Here is a 17,310-nt window from a genome sequence, read left to right on the forward strand (position 1 = left end):
GTACCTCAGCTGGTCTTCAGTATACACCAGAATCTCAAAATAGGCTCTAATGCCAAAGAAGGAGTAGACTTTCTAGTGAGAGTGGGAGCAGGAGGCAGAGAGCGAGCCAGCTCCCTTCTATATCCTTTATATAGGCTATCAGCAGAATATATGGTCCAGATTAAAGGTAGATCTTCCCTTTCTGAAGATTTATAATAAAATTGCATCTTCCCACATCAAATAATTTAACTAAGAAAAAAAAATCCTGATAAGTGTACCCAGATGCTTGAATTGGTCAATCTCAGAGTTAACCAAGTGGACAGTCAAGAATAGCTGTCAGAGGTGCTAAGAACACACACAGTACAAAGGATAGTCTCTCCAATAAAGGATGTTGAGTAAACATGTATTCACATGCACCCAAAATGCAACTGGATCCTTCCCTTATACTATGCTTGAAATAAACTCAAGTATATTAGTCACACAACCATAAAACTCAAAATCATAAAATAGATCATAACCACCACATGGGTCTTGGTGTTGATTTTGACACTAAAAACACAAGCAGAGAAAAGTAAACACACACATACATACTCAGATGAAAATCATTGGTACTGGGGCCTTGGCTCATCTGAGATCTATATTGTAGAGTCTCGTGTAATAAATAGACAGCACTAAACAGTGAGATGTAGACTAAATTAAGAAGATATGAAGTCGTGATGTGAAAAGACAGATGACTTTTGTGATTTGATTTGGGTTTTGAAATAGAATCTCAGCAGAGAGGGTGTTTAATTTGAGACTTAAAGGAGAAAAGGAGCCATGTGATTGGACAATACTCTTGGTGCTTGTGACTAGTTAAATATGGAAGGCTACTTGGCAACTAGGCTTGAGCTTTTCTGGTCAGGCATTAATATAATAAAGGGGTTTTGTTATTTCAGGGAGGCATTGTTGATTAATATTTGAATTTCTTTTACAAGGAACAAATTAACAGGTCACCACTGTTAAAATCATTTTATATATGTGTAGTTTATATTATATAATTAAAATATTGTATATAACATATATAATATAAACATATATAATATATATAATTTATATTTGCATTGTACCATCATATGATATATATGTTATGTATCAAGAGAAAATTATGCATGCTCTGCTTATGACCACAGAGCATAAATTAATAAAATTAAAGACGTGCAAGTTTTTAACCTTTTGGGAGTGTGTGTCCACTGAGAAATAGCTACCAATACTTCTGGGAATCAGCACTCGGTCAGCAATCCTCAGTGTGGTTAATCTGGTGCTTCTTCTCCAGTGAAGCTTCTGGAGAACACAGCTTTAGAAGGGTTGTACTGCTCAATGTCTACCTGGCAAACAGGGAACCTGCTGGGGTGGGAAACAGAAGAGGCCTTTTTTTTCATATACCTTATTTCCCCAGTGCTCCTTCCTATCCCCAATCATCAGGATGTCGCTACTTTGGATGGTACCCAGTAAACACCATCCTGCGGGCTCTGATTGCATTCTGTGTTTTTTGGGGTTAAAGCTGGATTTGACAAAACTATAATCAACGGTAGAGAAACTAGGGAAATTGGGAGACATAAAGCAATGTCCCCGTGATGAATGTCAATGTGAGACTGTCTCAGTGGTGACTCTGTTTAGAGGTACAGAAATAGGGTTGAATAAGGAATAATATTGAAAACTGAAATTTAGTTTATAACTGGATAGTGAGAAACTCTGTTTTGGATGATGAAACTAGAGAACAGAAGAAATACTAGTTACATAAATGCATATGAATGCTAAGGATGTAAATGCACATGAATAAAATGATTTGATTGATAGAAAGAAAGAAAAGCATTTGTGGATTTGGGAGATAGAGTAAAGATTACCTTGAAGTTAGCAGGATAGGCCATATGAAGGAAATGATAAATTAAAGAAAAATGTAAAACATGGTCTGTCTAAAAGTTTTTCAAAAACTTGAAATGATACATGATACCCCTTACCCTTCTCTTTGTCTTATTTTCAGCCTAAATATTCAAATTTTATTCATATGCCAGGCAAGCCCCCTTTTGTTACTGTGCTTGGCTTTGTCTCAGCATGTTCCTAGTTGGCAGTAGTTTCTTAAAGATGGTAAAGGGAACATTGTGTCCCAATGTCATTTCTAGCACACATTCCCTGTACTGTATGTTCCAACCACCCTGCCGCTGCCCCACGCAGCATATGCCCCTTCTTTGACTCAGCTCCTTTGCATGTGTTTTCCTACTGCATTTGGAGACTTCTTTCAAGGTGACCCCTTTCTGTTCTTTTGAACACTGAAAGAAGTCAATTTCTTAAGGAAGTCTCTCTCTCAGCTTCACACAGAGATTTAAATGTGACTTCAGCAATCTGTGTTTTGTGTTAGATCTTATCTCTGTGTATCTTTCTCACTTTGTCCATGGTTCCTCTTGAATTCTTTGCTCATTTTATATTAGATGTAGAAAATATTCATTGAATTCTTACGTGCTAAGAACTATTCTACATGTTTTATATATAGTGTTAGAGTAAAATAAATAATGTAATCTCTGAGATCTAACTGAGTGATATTAAGAAGATACACACCGAGAATATTCTTAAACTGCTATGAGAAAAGTGCCATGGTTGTATGGAGGATAAAAATTGAGGATAGTTCAAACACTGATTGGTATGTGAAAAAAAAATGAAGGCAGGTAGGTATGTCAGTAGGCATGGGGCACTTCTCTGCTAGACAGTCCAAAGACATAACTAAATGGGAATGCAATACATTCAGTGTTTATATTATTTCCCTGTTTTCCTTGAACCCAGGCAGTAACATTTTTGCATATGTTTTTATAGATCTTTCAAATATGTAAAAGTGGATAAAATGCACAACTAAATTAATATAGTAGCTATTGACAGTTTCATTTTGCAGTCAAAGAACCCTGAAGTCTGTGTTTTAGAAATTGCCATAAAGTTTTGTATCCCCCATTCTGAGTTTCCATGTTGAACAGCCCTTTGGGGATCATAATGCAAACCTGCTTTTACCTTTATTTCTTCTCAGAGTGTTCTTTGTACTTCATTATTCCTGCTTGTTAAGAGCTCTAAATCTTTGGCTCTGACATCCAACATATTAGCTATAACTCTGGGCTTTATATCATCCCAGAATTTGATAAGCGTGCCATCTGTGTCTATATCCAAGTTGTTAATCAAAATGTTGAACAATGGGACCTAGTATTTCCTATCAGCATTCAGGTACAAAAAGACATCCCCCAGGACCACACTGATCCATTAATCAACATGGCTGGGAAACAGTTGCATCCAGTGTCTCATATTTGTTTATAAGAGGATCAAGAAAACTTTTTCTTTACTATCTTGTCTCTTCTCTGCGAGTTGAGTAAACCTATGAAATAAGAATTTAGATGACTTTGTCTGAATATACCAAAAGGCCTCATTTCTATGCCATCTTCTCGTTCAAATACCCTTTTTGTTTATGCTCATGGATTTTGCCAAAATCTGACACTATGGGAGATTTTTGCTTGAAACTCCTATACAGCATCATCCCCTAGGGAAGACCGATTTTTCTGGATAAATCATCTAAATGGTTTGAAGCCCAGGATGAGTTATATAGCATAGCATTCCAGGAGAGTGGCTATGGTGCAGGTTCTTAGTTCTATTTAGATTACAGTGCTGTGAGGCAGACAGTAGAGCAATGTGTGCTGTAACTAAAGAGCATTTCCTATGTCATGCAGAACAGTCTCTCTTTGCTGAGCTTGCTTGCACATTCTGGGCTTGCTGTGATGGACCTGACCATGTGACTTTTTATGTCTTTAGACTACTTTGTTGGAAGGCTGTGGAGAATTTTGAAAATTTGAGATTAATAGACATTGAGTGTTTAAAGCTTACTGGCGGCTCAGGGAGAAAAGAATGTTGAGAAAAATGCAAACAATGAAAACCTGGGGTTTGAAGTTTGGAAGGGAAGCAAAGGCTATCAGGGACATTTTTGTGATGCTTTAGATTAAAAATCTGTAGCGCTGCTCTGCTGGGGCTGAAAAGTCAATATGGTTAACATGAGATCTGTATCACTGAGGCAACACCTCATAGGTAAGCTGTAAGCTCAGTGCACAGAAGCTGTAATTGAAGGTATTCCATGCTGTTATTTTTATGCTAGTAGGTAAACCTGGTCAAGTTAATGAAACTCCTACCTAGTACTGTTTTTTGAAGGAATGACAGATCCAAGATGGAAGAGATCATGTACAGTGGCTGAGGCCTGGCAGCCATGAGGCTATGTCAGTCTCTGGAGGGAAATCAATAGGTTCCAGTGCAGAGCCCAGGATAATGAAGGTGCCAAGACTGTTGACTAGACGGCTGCCAAGGGTACTGCAGGGTCCTGCAGATGGAAGAGCTTGAGAGGTAGGAGTGGCCAAACCCTTTGGAGCCCAGAAGATGATGAGTGAGTCCAAGAGTTCAGATGCTGAGCCACACGGTTGGACTTTAGGTTTTGCTAAAGTGTGGGTTTGAGCTTATTGTTGTTTTGTTTTGTTTTGTTTTGTTTTGTTTTGTTTTGTTTGTTTGCTCTAGTCCTTCCTTTCTGGAAAGTATGTAACTTGATTTTATTCTACAGGAGCTCACAGTTTAGGGGTTTTGAGCTTTTAAAGAGATATTGAACTTTGAAAGTATAGGAATTTTTTTTAAATGGTGAGACATTTAAGAGTTGGAGTATGTTTTATATTATGATAATAACATGAGTTCTTGTGAATGGAGAAAGAAGTCATTATTGTTTAATAATATTTTAAAAATTATTTTAATCATTCTTTTACAGTTTACCCTCCTACAGTTCCTCATCCCATTCCCCCCTGCCCATCTCCAAGAGGATATCTCCACCCCCTACCCCACCAGACCTCCCCAATCCCTGGGATCTCAAGTCTCTCAAGGTTTAGGTGTATCTTCTCACACTGAAGCCAGACCAGGCAGTCCTTTACTGCATATGTGTCAGGGGCCTCGTATCAGCTAGTATATGCTCCCTGGTTGGTGGTTCAGTATCTAAGGGAACTTGGAAGTCCAGGTTAGTTGAGACTGATGATTGTCCTATGGGGTTGCCCTCCAGCTCAACTACTTCCAGCCTTTCCCTAATTCAACCACAAGGGTCCCTGACTTCAGTCCATTGGTTGGGTTTAAGTATGTGCATCTGTCTCAGATGTTGGGCCTCTCCGAGGACAGCCATGTTAGATTCCTCTCTGTTAGCACACCTTAGCATCAATAATAGTATCTATCAGGCCTTGGAGCCTTCCCTTGACTGGACCTCCTTTCCCTCAGTTTCTTCTCTGTTTTGTCCCTGCAGTTCTTTTAGACAGGAACAATTCTGAGTCAGTGGTTTTGACTGTGGGGTAGCAACCCCATCCCTCTACTTGATGCCCTGTCTTTCTACTGGAAGAAGACTCTAAAAGTTCCCTCTCTTCAACGGCATTTCATCTAAGGTCCCCCGCTTTGAGTCCTGAGCATCTCTCAGGTCCCAGGTCTCTGGTACATTATAGAGAGTCCCCTCACCTCCTATCTTTCCAGGTTGCCTGTTTCCATTCTTTCTGCTGTCCCTCAAGGCTTTAATCATGTTCCCACCCCCCATAATACCTTTTCCCCTCCCTGTTCCCTCTCCCACCCAGTGTGTTAAGTGGTAAGAAGGATTGTGCTGATCAGTTTATATTGTCAATTTGACACAACTTAGAGTCATCTGAGAAGAAGTAACCTCATTGAGAAATTACTCAGATTGGCCCATGGCCATGTCTGTGAGAGACTGTCTTGACTGATATGAGAAAGCCTAGCTCACAGTGAATGGCACCATTACTAGGCGTATAGACCTGAGCTGTTTAAAACGTAGCTGAGTGAATTAGAATGCCAATAAGTAGTGTTCCTGGATGGTTTTTGCTTTGGTTCCTGCCCTGAATTTCCTCAGTTATTGATGGACCGTGACCTAGAAATGTGAACCAAATATCCACTCCTAAGTTGCTATTGGTTAGTTTTATCACAACGATGAAAATAGAGGTCATGGTACCTATAGGTTTGTTCCCCAATCTCTGCTCTATTTCTCATTGTGATACCAACCTTTATTTAGTGTTTCTAACATTCTACCCATTCTCTTACTACTCTCTTTATTATCCAAGTTGTTCTGGTGTGAGCAGTACTAAGGAGGCATAATTGTCATTCTCTTATTTCATGTTAGAAAGTCAAGGAACAGAACAGATGAGCACTTGGAACAAGATTAGCCCTAAGGCCTGTGTGCTCACAGTATTTGGTTGTAGAGAACATGATCATTTCATCATTCGAGCTGTCTCTGCTGGGGGGGGGGCGGTTATAGATCAACTCATTTCTCCTGTGGAGCTAACTATACTATTAATCATCTTAACATACTCAACACTGTACATTTCTTTCCCAGGTTTCAGTTGATTCTTGAACACTTGTGAAATTAATTCTTTTAATATATATGTTAACAGTGAATCAACCCAACACCTGTATTTCTCTAGCTTTGCTAGTTACCCATAACCACACAGAGAAAGCAAGACCTATTTCAAGCTGCACCTCAATATCTGGGCAGTTATTGATTTATATTAACCCTCCATGTTAATCTGACTACATCCTAGCTATATCCTATGATATTTACAGTTTAATATTGTTCAATCTCTCTCTGCTTCAGATGTTTTTGCTCATGGTGTCTTCTCACACTCTTTCCTTGTAGCTGATCTGAATCTCCCTCCATTTCTCTCTCCTCCCCCTGGAGGAAACTTCCACCCAGTTCTCTCTTTTGCGCAGCCATTTTGTGATCAACATATATTGACAAGGCAGAGAATAAATGGTAAGAATTGTTCACACAAACTTGAGACGGGAGATTTTAGATATGATCATCACAATGCCATGTCTGGACTGAAATAAGCTATGAGGGCAGAGAAATCAGCATTTGAATAACAGAAGGATAACCTTTACACAATGCGCACAATGCCTACAACCACTCATTTGGGACTGTAATGCATGGTCCCATAATTGCCTTTTGTAGTACAATAGGGTCATAAGATATCAGGTGAAAATTATGAATATAACTCACAAGGAAGCATAAAAACAACACAATAACAAAACCAGAAATATAACCAAATGGAAATGATTGGTAGCCATGGGATGGCAAAAACATTTTCTTTGGCTGCTGCTTTGCTCTCCTTCATTTCTGCTCCCACATCACACACTTAGGTCTGTGAGAGAAGCCCATGGAGTTGATGATTATGGATGAAGCGAAAGCCAAAGCTGAACATTTACTTCTGAAGCCTGTATTTATATCAGTGTTAGTCATTTTCTCATCATTGATACAGAATGCCTGCTTTAAATAAAATCATGAAGTTTTTCATTTTAGTTTATGGTTTCAGAGGCTTTGGTCTACAGTCTTCAGTCTACTGAGAGCTTATATGGAGGCAGACTACCATAGCAAGGTCTGAGTGGTAAAGGAAACTTTCTCAACATATGGTAACCAGAAAGAAGAGGGAAAGAAATGGTTGAGGGGCAAGATATACTTATCAGAGGCAGATGCTGCACCTCTGGCTTCCTTTATGTGCAGCCTACCTCTTAGTAGCCCAACCAGTTTGGAACTCATCAGTGCTATAAGGCACTGACAAAGTCAACAGCAATTGTGGGTCAATTGCCCATCAATGTCATCACAGGCTGGGGCCAAGCCTTCAACAAAAGACCCCCAGAGGACATTCATATACACACTATATATATTGAGATACAAATTAGTTTTATCTGATCATTTAAACATCCTCAAAATAAAGACTCATAGCCTAAAATGTTGTGCTTGTTAACATCTTAAGTTTACCAAACAATAAAACTTATTTCTTTGGAAATAATCATTATTTGGGACAATGTGAATATAAGTGTGAAGTCCATTTTAATTTCAGAAAGAAAAAACTCGGAACCTCACGGATCAGAGCTCCACTTCAATGTACACATCTGTGGGCACAGCCTCTGCATTAACTTGAATTAAATTTTAAAAAGGAGTTTGTAGACTGAATAATCCTTACTGGTGATAAAACCCTGCCCCCACTCATGGCAGATATGGTCTACTTAGAAAGCCAGCCTAAGAAAGTGTCCTGCCTATACCCGTAGCTCTGTGTTCATCTCTAAAGTAGTGAGGACTGAAATTCCTATACAGTTAAAATTCAGACAAAGATTAGAAAGCAAATAAAGCAATCTTATCTGTCTTAGTTTGGGTTTTATTGCTATGAAAGACACAAAACCAGAGCAGCTATTTATTTGCTTGTTTGTTTGTTTGTCTGTTTGTTTCACATCCCGACCAACTAACTTCCTCTCCCTTCTCTTCTCCAAGTCCCCACCTGCCCCCTCATTCTTCCAAGCCCTACCTCTCCACACACATCAATTCTTCACTCTCTCTTCGAAAGAGGGCAGGCCTTTCATGGACATCAATTAGCCATGGCATATCAAGTTGCAGTAAGACTAGGCATCTCCTCTCCTATTAAGACTAGACGAGGCCCCAGGCAGGTGGATTTCTAAGTTCGAGGCCAGCCTGGTCTACAAAGTGAGTTCCAGGGTAGCCAGGGCTATACAGAGAAACCCTGTCTCAAAATAATAATAATAAAAAAAAAAAAAAGACTAGATGAGGCGACTCAGTGGAAGGAAAGCAGGCAAAAGAGTCAGAGACATCCCATACTCTCACTGTTAGGAGTTCCACATGAAGACCAAGCTGCACAACTATAACATACATGCAGAGGGCCTAAGTCAATCTCATAAAGGCTCTCTGGTTGATACTTTAGTCTCTCTGAGCCCCCATGGACACAGGTTAGTTGATTCTGTGTGTTTTCTTATGCTGTCCTTGACCCTCTCTTAGCTCCTACAATCCTTCTTCCCCTTCTTTGGCAGGATTTTTCAAGCTCTGACTAAAGTTTGCCTGTGCATGTTTATATCTGTTTCCATCAGTTGCTGGGTGAAGCCTCTCTGGTGACAACTGGGCTAGACAGCAATATATTCTACTAAACTCAAGTGTAACCCTTAAAAAGGAAAATATTTAATTGAGGCTGGCTTATAGTTCAGAGGTTTAGTCCCTTATCATCGTGGTGGGAAACATGGGAGGGTATAGGAAGGTAAGGTGCTGAAGGAGCTGAGAGTTCCACAGCTTGATCAGCAGACAACAGGAGACTGTATGACACCCTGGGTGCAGCTTTAAAATATGATATCTCAAAACCTATCTCCACAGTGTTACATTTCCTAATAGTGCTGATCCCTATGTACCAAGCGTTCAAACACATGGGAGCTGTTCATTTTCAAAACACCACACCATCTCCTGAAGTTTTGGATTCTAGCTCTACTCAGTGAAGTTATTGCCACATGCAGATCAGTGAAGAGTTATGGAATTTAATGTATACTCAAAGAAATGACCCTCAAGGTAATGGGGAACTAGAGATGCAAGAGATTGTGGATGTCCCTTTGAGGCATTTCAAAGGCATTGAACTTTTTAATAGCAGTGGACATGAGATGAGAAACAAGATTGGTCAAGGTGGGAAAAAATTATGAATTCAAAATGTGGTTTCCCTGAAGACCTTGTGAACATACCCTCAACCAAAGTCTTCAGAAGCTGGCCAACAGTTTACTGTTGCTTTGATCAGCATGAAGTATACATTGCCCTAAATCTTAATCATCAGATGATCTGTTTGACCAACAAATAGTTATGAATTCACAGTGGTAGCCATCCTGTCTCCATGACTCCTACAGAAGTTTTGACCTCAAGAAGCTCATTGGGCCTTTAACTGGTGGGATTTCGGTGAATTTCCCTTTTCTTTCTCTTCTGTCTCATATACTGAAGATAGTATTATATCTCTTTGCCTAAAAATTAATAATAGCAACAATGCTTTGTCTCTTGGTCCAGACTCTCTGAAGTAAGTGGAATAATTATCTCCAATTTCTGGATGAGAAAATTAAAATGTGGAAGGATTAAATGACAAGCATAATGTGATATCATTAGCACCTTGTGTGCAGGCTGCACTTGGATTTAGGTCTTTGTAGTTTTTCAGCCATTCATGATTCACCATGGCACTGTGCTTCTGTTAGAAACAGCCAAGCATCCTTATTGACATCTCACTGTGCTTGGTGTTCACCCTTCATCACAGGCTGCACCTACTGTTGTCCCCACTTCATAATGAGAAGCTGCAAGTGTTCATAAAGGTCAAGGCAGGAAAAGTGTACAGCCTTGTAAGGCATGCCATGTCTGCTGTTAGAGCATGGACACTAACAAAGAGAGTGTAAGAGTGAATGATGGTAACTCTATCTAATATAACAAAAACAAACAATCAGCAAAACAAATCAAACTGTACCTTCAAACACAGAAGCCATATTTAACCTATAGGACATAAAACTAAAGCTTAGAAAGTGGAGACAGCGCATGTAAAAGTATGTGTATCCTAGGCCAAATAGAGGCTAAGGTCTGGGCCCCCAGATATGTGTTCCTCAGCACAGTCTTCATTCACCCTCTGTATTTATACTCTAAAGACATGCTTGAGTTCTATGTTTTTGTATATGTGCACAGGATGTTATTTATGCCAGCAGCCCACACATACGTCCCTGGTTAAGAAACATAAGTCTTTCTAGGCTAGGATGACTGCTATCTTTATAGCAGAAGGGAAATGGATTTGAGATGTTAAGACATTGATGGCAAACATGAGGGTAAGCACAGCTGTCCTTGGAGGTCTCGAGGACACAGTGAAGAACCAACAGGAGGAGCCATAGAAAACCTGTAGAGACAAGGCAGGGCCCTCTCTTTCATACTTCACTGGGAGCACAGGGCTGCAAACAAATACCCTGACAGGAGGCTTCTGGGATACAGGAGGATAAAACTAAAAGCTGTTGTGGCAGAGCTAGATGGCAATAGGTTTTGCTTCTTTTGTGTGACTTAGCTTCAACTCATTTGAAAGTCCCAGAAAACTAACAAACTCTCATTTGCTACTAATTTTTATTTTCTTTCTTCAGAAAATTGCTGTTGGCTGCTCTTAATCCATCTCTGAGTTTAAAACATCCTCTTAGTGTGTGATCCTAGATTCTTCATTATTCCCTGGCACTGATATCAGTGTGACCAGGATATTGATAGCTTTTTAATTTTTCTTGAAGAATAATAACTTAAATAAATTTTAGGTAAGTAAATTTAAACATCTGAACTTAATTTTTTATTCCTGTAAGAGATGCATCATTAAATACCTTTGAGTAAAAGCATAGGATATCTGTCAAAACAAGGGAAGCCTAGATGTAAATCTGTAGATAGTATATAATCCATTAGGAAACAAATTTATTGGTAAGTGAAACAAATTCACCGTTACCAAGGAATGTAAATCAAGAACAGAAGTCATGCTTAATTGTCCACCTTGGCAAGAGCTCAAAGGTTCTTACAGTAACTTGCAAGGAGTTAATGTACTGTGAATTCATTCCAGTACATTGATTTCTGCATTACCTCAGTGAAAGATACAATTCCTCAGCAAAAGCAAGCTTTTGGAGATGAATTCTCTTCATCATGTAATTCACAATTCAGAATTCATAATAAGTTCTTTCATTGTTCATGAATGCAAATATTTGTCAGGATGACCCAGTGGTACAAAACAAAACAACAACAATATAAAAAAAACTTTTAGAAAGAAATTTCATCTTGGATATCTATTTCCCACATACCTGATGCTTTTCCAGGTTGAAAACTTTTGGGCTATGTTTGGATGAGTGTGGATAGCCATGCTGTCCTTAGGATCTGGTAAACCTCTGTTGCTTCCTCTAAGAATACCATTTGATACTAATATTCCATTTAGTGTGCAGAGTATGAAGCATCATAAGTCAATTAAAATTTAGAGTCTTGCACTTGGGGTCCTCTATCAAATAATTCTCAGATAAATTTATTTTATAATGTTCTTTTTCCAGTTCTGTGATCAATATACCAAGTTGTCTTACTCTGGTTCCTCAGGCTGGACTTAAAAATCACTCTGTAGCCTAGGCAGACCATTAACTCACAATCCTCCTGCCTCAGCCTCCTGAGTAGCTGCAATTATAGGTTTGTGACATCAGGTTGCTGAAAAACAAACATACAAAAAAACAAAACAAATGAAATCAAAAATCAAAGACACTATTTAGTTATCTTCACAACCCACATATAGTTTCAACAATGAGGCATTGATCACTCAGGGACATCAGACTGGATGGGTGTCCAGCTGGTCTCTTCGTGAGTTTCTCTATGTGACTTACAATCATCAACTGGACTAGTGCGTCTCTGTGTCTACCATTTTACCCACCTTACTTTTATCTGATTTGTCATGAGGATAGTAACTAAGTTTTTAACTTGTTTTATTTGAAGAAAACATCATTAGACTAGAGATTCCAGAAGATGGTGAAGGCAACTTCCGTTTGCACAGCCCTCCTCTTAAGCTGTGGCTAATATTGGTGACACTAGACAAAATGTCCACAGGATCCCAGTTACCCATAATTTTAAGAGAAGTCAGAAATCTTTATTTCCACGTGGAATCATTGAGTTTTAAATTCATGAACTCAAAGTAATTACGTGAGTATGTCAAGAGACAAGCAACTAACTAAGCAGGAGCCAATACATGTGTTCATGGTCCTGGCCAAATATAGCAACTAGACTCAAGTCACAGTACATCAAAGGGCCAAGGAAATAAAGACAAAAATAAAGATGTTCCCTTCTGTGCTCAGGTGTGTCTGAGTCCCAGAATGAGAAGTATGATACTTATTCATAGGCTAGCTGTGGTTGGTTGTATCACAGCTACCCTGGAGAAGAGAGACAGTTGTTCCATAAGACCATATTCATTGGTCGTTGTGAAGCCCTCTTTCCAATACAATGACTAATAGCCAGGTGTCCATGTCACAAAAGGGTAAGGAATATTATGAGCAATATTTTCTCATTCTATATACACTTTAATATAACAAACTAGTACCTAATTTGTATATATATAAAATTATACACACACACAAATACTCATCCCTGTGTATGTGTGTGCATGATATGTAGGTGTATGTGTGCATGTATAAGTTGTATGTATGCACTTGTGTATGCATGAATATGTTTGGTATTTGTATGTGTATAAATATGAATGTGTGTATATGTCTACATATATCCAAACTGTTGTGAGCATTTTAATCATCTTTCTAAGCCCTGTACCATGACTTCCCAGAGTGGCCTCTGAATGATCTAGCCAAATTTATGCTTGTGGTCAAGCTGAAATTCTTCTTATAAAGACTTCTGTTGACTAGTGGGCATGTGGGGCTGGTTTCCACCTCGTTATTTGATGTGCGTTCTCTCCCATGTCTTCTATTCCTCAAAATTCTGCCATGCTGTAAAGGTTATTTATTTTAAGGGAAACTATGGTATATTTAGAGTTTTGGTTTATGGCTATTAATATGGTGGCTGAGCAGATATCAACTGGATTAGAGGAAAGAAATTTGAGACCTGGAGTCCAGTAAACAGAATGTTATAGCAGACCAACTGTGAAATAATGAATGCTTGGCCTTGGCTGCTAGCAGATCTGGAAGAGAGAGATAGGATCAAAACTACAACTGATTTACTGACCCAAGGCAACATGTGTCAATGTTATTCCAGATTTAATTTGCATGGAAATGACCTGCAATGAGAAATGGCATCCAAATTTGAAAATTATTATCCTATAATCTCTGCACTAAAATATCTTTGCAGAATTATATTCTCTATCAGTCATTACTACCAAAAACATGATAAGAAAAGAATATTTTTACTTTACCATATAGATTTATGTAGTGGTAAAATATTACTATGTCATTTATAGTGTCGGCTAATCTTTTTCCACAGTGTTCTACTTATTATATTTTTGACCTTACAGTATTATAGGGAGTTACAAAGGGGAAGTATTGCTGCATTTTCATCTTAACACACGGGAGCTCAAATATTGAGGTTTAATATTTTATCTCAGATCACATAAGGTTAGACCTGATTTATTATCCATATTGCTAGTTCTTTTTTAAAATAATAAATTATGAATGCTCCTGAAACATATATAGAGACTCAACTTCTGCAAAGTCACTTTCCCTGTTGCTGGTGCTGCTGCTCCTTCTATGCTAACTGCTGAAACAGCGCAGTCTTATATTCTGAGACTGTTACCTCAATTCCCAAAATACTTCAGGCGTTTGTTCCATGTACACCCACTGAAAGTACACCCTTCGGTGCCTGGGCAGGTTCATCAGGTCAGAATACGATACATTAGAGGAACAAATGAAACACGTTCCTAATCTCAGTGGCCATTGGCCAAAGGCAGAGGTCACTTCCTGTCCTTGTCTGTCTGAGTGAGCTGGGGCCTCTGCTCCCATCACCTTTACTCCCGGCCCCATGGATGACTGAGCAGCCACTGTCTGGTGAACTGCTGGCCTCCATAATAACGAGAAAACGATGATGGGTTGGGCTGAAGCTCCGAGGCTTGCTTTCACTTCTGCCGGGGTTTAATTGGTTGAAGCAGATAATAATAAGGTCAAAAAATCTAGCTTAAAGGGGGAAGTAGAATCTTAGCACGTGTCCAGGATTAGAACCTGAAATATTTGAGGAAAAAGCCTGATGAATACCAGCTATGCTCAGAGGTCAGCTTTTAGAAAATTCAAAGGAAATGTAAAATGTAAAGCACAGAATAGTTCCCCACGCAGCTGTCTCAGTGCAGCGAGATGCTGTGAGAGGACCTCACTCGGGTGGCAGCCACAGTTGCAGGAATTACTCGGGAATATTGCCTTGTCGACAAACCGTGTGCCATTCCATGCTGCTGAGGCCAAGTTTGTTATCTGGCCAGCCATTCAGTCACTTTAATTTTAACAGCCCTTATTTGCAGTAATGAGAGAAGCTGTGTGTGTATGTACAGTCCTAACCATTCTGATTATTCCGTGTCTAGTGTTCTATTTTCTCCCTAATATCCTCAATATCTTCTAAGAAAAAAATGTCGCTTTTCTCTGCCTGGAGGAAATTGGCACAGTGAGTTGAAACTCTGTATATATGAACAACTGGTGATTTCGTCTTGATTAAATTGCCTGGATGATTCAATTTAAAAGATCAGTTCCTTATGGTGTTACATTAAATTGACACCCAAGACACTTAGTCATAGCACACTAACCAGACCCAGCAATTAAGTCAAAACCCTGTATCTACCATATGAAACATTCTCACGTGTAAAGTAAGAAGTTAAAGCTGGAATCCCTTCATGTCGCCTCAAATCACCACAGAATTTATACCATGTAATCTAAGTTTCTGAACATAGAAACATTTTTTTCACTTATAAGCATGATTGCTTTGAGAGTAATTAACCTCCCTAGTAGCCTAATGTCATACCTTAAACTATAGCAGTAAAGGGAACATATTGAGCCTGTAGAACTTTTATGGATTTATTATTAAAATTTCAAATGCTTTTACTTTTATTTTATTGTTTGTGAGCTTCAAGCATGAATTTGTTGTTTCAAATCCATCTCCTATCCTCTTTCCAGAGCCTCACCACTATTTTTTCCTATTTACTTCATGTCCTGTTGTTAACCTGCAGTGTCTAATTGGTGGCTCCGGTCCATGCATGAATGTAGGGCTGTTCACTGGAGCTCGGCCAACCTACTACAAGTCATATCCCTCCCTTAGCACCTATCCATTGCCAGGAGCAACTGAACTAAGGGAAGGGTCTCATGTGCTGCTCCCCCATCTATGTTACAATGCTGACTGGCTTGAGCGTCTGCAGGTCTTATGTGGGTAACCACAGCTGCTGTGAGCACACTTGCACATCAGTCCTGTTTAGATAGTCTGAGTGAGCAGCTGTCCATTACCTCTTTGTCTGCCTGATGGTTAGTTGGCAGTTTTAGTTGTCTGCGTCCTTACTCTTTTCTACTTCGGATGGGTCTTTGAGTCTTTACACAAAAGCTCTTGGTCTAAATGTCTGTGAGTAATTCCTCTACACCCAAAGTAAAGTACACTCATAAATTGACTTATATTTTTAATTAAAAAAACGGTTCTCATGTAAATGATCTCTTGGTAGATATGAAATACTTAATAAAGATTCATGGCAATGTTTGAATCTTATGGAATTTAGTAGAGCACTGTTTGGTAAGCTGTTTGAACTTTGTAGATATTTTAAAATAGCAATATTTTGGGTATCAAGACAAGCTCCAAATGCAAATATATTACTTAAGTGTTTGAAGTACATTGTTCCAATTTTCTTTTTCTTAGCATGTATTAATTGCACAGAATGTTGGTCATCATTATGAAATTCTGTATTTGTAGATAATCTCTTGAAGGCCTTTCCTTTTCGTCAAGAGTCTTTGTTCAAGTTTCACATTGTTCATTTGTATGTATGATTTATTTGGTTATTTTCTCTAGATTTCACTTTTAAGAGAACAGATAATGTACTTATCTTTCCAAGCCTCATTTATTTTGTTTTATGTTATGACTTACAGCTCCATCCATTTACCTGAAAGCGACATGATTTCATTCTTCTTGGGTAAATGATACTCCATGTGTATGTACAGCACACTTTGTCTACTTGTTTGTTGATAAACACATAGGCTGTTCCACATCTTGGTCCTTGGAAACGATGCTGCAATAGACACATGTACTTCTAATACCTGCTGATTTTCATTCCTTTGTGTATATACCCAGATGTGTGAGAGTGGATCTATGGCAGCTCTGTTTGTGGTTCGTTCTGAAGGATGGGCATTGTACTGTGATTTAGTTCCATATGGCCTGGAGCAGTTTACATTCCCACAACAGTACAACTATATTCTTTTTATCCTCTGTCTTCACTAACACTTTTTATTTGATTCTGACTGGGCTGATGCATAATCTCTATATAGCTTAGATTTGCATTTCTATAATATTAAAGATGCCAAAGATGTTTTAAGGAATTATAGGTCATGTGTAATTAGTTCAAGAATTGTCTATGCAGTGGTATGAACAATAATTGATTATATTATTCATTCACCCGGTGTTAAATTTTTAAATTTCTGGATGCCATTTTTATATTAATACTCTGTCACATAAATAGCTGTTGAAAGCAATCCTGTTTTTAAGTCTGTCTTTTCACCCTATGTATCCTCTGCTATGCAGAGAGTTTTTAAATTTGGCACAAACATATTTGATAATTATGGTTATTGTTTCCTGAGTTAGAATTATTGTATTCAGGAAATATTTGCCTGTTCCAATATTCTTAATGTTTATATAATTGAGTAAAAATACTTTTCTATTAAATGGTAGTCTTTTCAAAATATATTTTAATAACAATTTTTTCAAAAGAGGATATATCAATAATTTTTGGCAGTTCCAATTCT

At 38.5% G+C, this 17,310-nt stretch overlaps 1 protein-coding gene across 3 annotated transcripts in view; it reads left to right on the top strand.

Moving 5' to 3' along the window:
- Thsd7b (thrombospondin, type I, domain containing 7B) overlaps nt 1-17,310 on the top strand; it is a 946,089-nt gene that overhangs the window by 655,806 nt on the left and 272,973 nt on the right. The window lies entirely within an intron of this gene.

This window comes from Mus musculus, chromosome 1 (genome assembly GCF_000001635.26).
Source record: "Mus musculus strain C57BL/6J chromosome 1, GRCm38.p6 C57BL/6J".
In the NCBI taxonomy this organism is placed as follows: Eukaryota; Metazoa; Chordata; class Mammalia; order Rodentia; family Muridae; genus Mus; species Mus musculus.